Source organism: Olea europaea, unplaced genomic scaffold (assembly GCF_002742605.1).
Source record: "Olea europaea var. sylvestris unplaced genomic scaffold, O_europaea_v1 scaffold1572, whole genome shotgun sequence".
NCBI classification, from domain to species: domain Eukaryota; kingdom Viridiplantae; phylum Streptophyta; class Magnoliopsida; order Lamiales; family Oleaceae; genus Olea; species Olea europaea.
In genome coordinates, this window is record NW_019233331.1 from 172,448 (window position 1) to 175,596 (window position 3,149).

The following is a 3,149-nucleotide window of genomic DNA, read 5'->3' on the forward strand; positions in this document are numbered from 1 at the left end:
TTATGACCTTGTTTGATACTCATTTTTTTCAAAATATATTTTTTCTCTTCTTTTCAACAACACATTTTTTATTAAAATAATATTACACGTAAATAAAAAACTTTTCCTTATTTTTCAACCACATATTTTCCATCAAGTTACTATTCTAAAATACATTTTTACATAAAAATGGCTCTCAAACACCCCTTATATTGTAATATATATCATAATCTTCTAAACATTTTATTTTGTATTTTCCCTATTTTGAATATTTGAATATAATTTCATTCTATTAGCTACCAAATTGAAATAATCTGTAATATATTGTTCACATTTATTATTTAATATATTATATTTTTCAGAAGATGCATCCATACTTTTTAATTGAGAATACATATTTTTTATTACTTCTATCATTCTTTCTAATAAATTATCTAATAATTTAATTGTATATACTGGCATCAAGTTATGCAATTAATCCCTACGATTTTTTAAGATCTTAAAAAGATTCATTCTAATTTTAGCAAAAGTTTAATAATTTTACCTTATGTTTGATCTGGACTTGTATTCTTAGAACCGAGTGACCTTCGAACTCTGAATCTGTAAATTGATTCCTTCAACAGCCTCCTGCCTTCATGAAATTGTTACTGTTTCAGCTACTTGCTCTTACTGTATCAACTTCTAAAGAATGAAATCATAGACTTATGTTAAATAAAAATTTTCTTTTTGCTAAAATAAGAAGGAAACTTTTTATCAGATCTATCTAGAATTTATGGGAATAAAGATTTAGAAACTCGTATATATATCAAAAATATCGGACTTTTATTTCGATCAGAATTTATACAAAATTTCTATTTGATACAAAGGGATTTCCAGAAAACTGATTTTTTCAAACTGAGAATGGATTTTTAGTAGCTATTGCTTACAACTCGGGATTTCAAGATAAGAAGAGATAATATTTCTCTATGACAATGTCTTTATTTATACAAATTTATGAGACTCTATTACATCATCGAGTACATCAGCAAGGCACACTTGCCTCTCTATTATTTTCCTCTTTGGGCCTGCATCTTCACATGTTGTTTCAACTTTTTATCTAAAGAGCATATTTTTCTATTATTGCTCTTTATCTTCAATATTTTCACATGCAGTTGTATTATTGTTCTCCATACACCTTTAACAAAGGTGCTCTATTATTGTCCTCTTCTTTTATTTCTTCACATGCAGTTGGGGCACTCCCTTAATTGACAAGATTCTTTTATAGTGGTAGGACATTCTGGAAATTAATGTATATCAAATCTTGTAATGTAGTCTTTTAAAATTTCTAATTTTGCATATCCTCCATTGGATACCAACATCCAATTTTCATATTGGCACAAGCATGAGAATTTTTTATCAAACAAATTTTTAGCAATGTTGTAGATGGCTTTAATTTCAACTACTCTTCTATGTCTGATCTATGATTTTGTCACTGTTGAAACTTTTCTATTATTTTCTGTAACATCAATTTGAAAATTGGCTGCAATATATCCAATTGAGATTATGTGTTCAACTAGATAATAAACAACTTCATCATATTCTGGACTGATTGAATAGAATTTCAAATATATTTTCCTTCCCTTGACAAATCTGGATACTTTTTTAATAAATATGTCATCAAATTTCGAAATTTCAATAAAATCTTTTCCTGGATATACCAGATCTATGAATCCATGGTCTGCCATAATTTTTATAAATGAAGTGTCTCCTCCTTCCATGGCTGTTATTCTGGGATAAACATTACTTCCTGGAGAAATGAATATGAATCACTCATTTTTATTTCATAAACGATTTTGACTATTTCGGCATATTTTTATTCTTTTAGATCTAAAGGGATTTTATCTTCTTGATCTATAATACTGATTGTTTTGGTATTTCTTTTATCTCCATCTATCATAACTTTCTTGGTTGATGATACAGAAATGTAATCTTCTTCATTATCAGCTGGTATGTTGTCACGTTTGGGTCCACTGCTGCTTCCAGCTGTCCCTGTTTGGTATTGATTTGAAAAACTTATTTCTGAGCTCTTTGGTATATCTGTCTCAGACAGTGTATCTTTCAGTTGTGTTGCAATAGTATCAACTTGATTTTTGAGTTCTATAGCATATTTTTTATGCTCAGTGGTGATATTCAACAATTTTTTTATATTTGATTTGAACATCTCTGAGATCTGGATTGCTCCAGAGTTTATATCTTCGAATTCTTCTTTATGAAAATCCGTCCTTTTTTGTATGTGTAAGGTAGATTGGTATAATTCCATGACCTTGGCTTTATTTATCAGCAATTTCTATGTTTCTGTTGAGAAAATTTGCAAGAAAATTTTTAATTCCTTTGATATGGATTATATCAAAATTATAAAATGCTAAATAAGCTTGTCATCTATGAAACATTATGTATCGAGGTTCTGAATGTAACTTATTCCTGACTAATCCTGCAACTTGAGAATTATCAGATTCAACAATAAATTTCTTGGATAATAAAAACAATGAGAACTTTTTTATTCCTCTAATAATTACTAGTAATTCTTTTTCATGAGTAATATAATTTATTTCTACTTGATTAAAGGTTTCACTTGAGTATCTACAAATTTCATTAAGATCTGTTTTTAATATTGCTGCCCAATATTTATCTGAGATATCAGTATTAATAATCAAATTATCTTTTTCATCTGGTAATCTTAATTTTAGTAAATTTTTGCATTCTTCCTTTAATGATTTAACTGTTTCTGTATGTTCTTTATTCCATCCCTTAGTATTTGTTTTGCTAAATAAAACTTGGATTTTGTATATTTTATTATAAAGATTTTCAATAAATCATTCCGCATAATTTAAATATCCTAAAAACTTTTGTATTTGTTCTTTGGATTCTAATTTATCTGAAAAACTTTCTGTCTTTTTGGATGTATGAGTCTGTAATTTTATTCCTTTTTTATCTATTCATAATCCAAGAAAGTCTATTTCTTGTTTTTCTATTATATATTTCTTTTTCGATAGTACAATTCTTTCTTTTTTACGTTCGTTAATAAATTGGATTAAATGATTTCTGTGTTTTTTTTTTTTACTATTAGAACATATTAATATATCATCAATATAAACAATTATAAATTCATTAAACTTTTTAAATATATTATT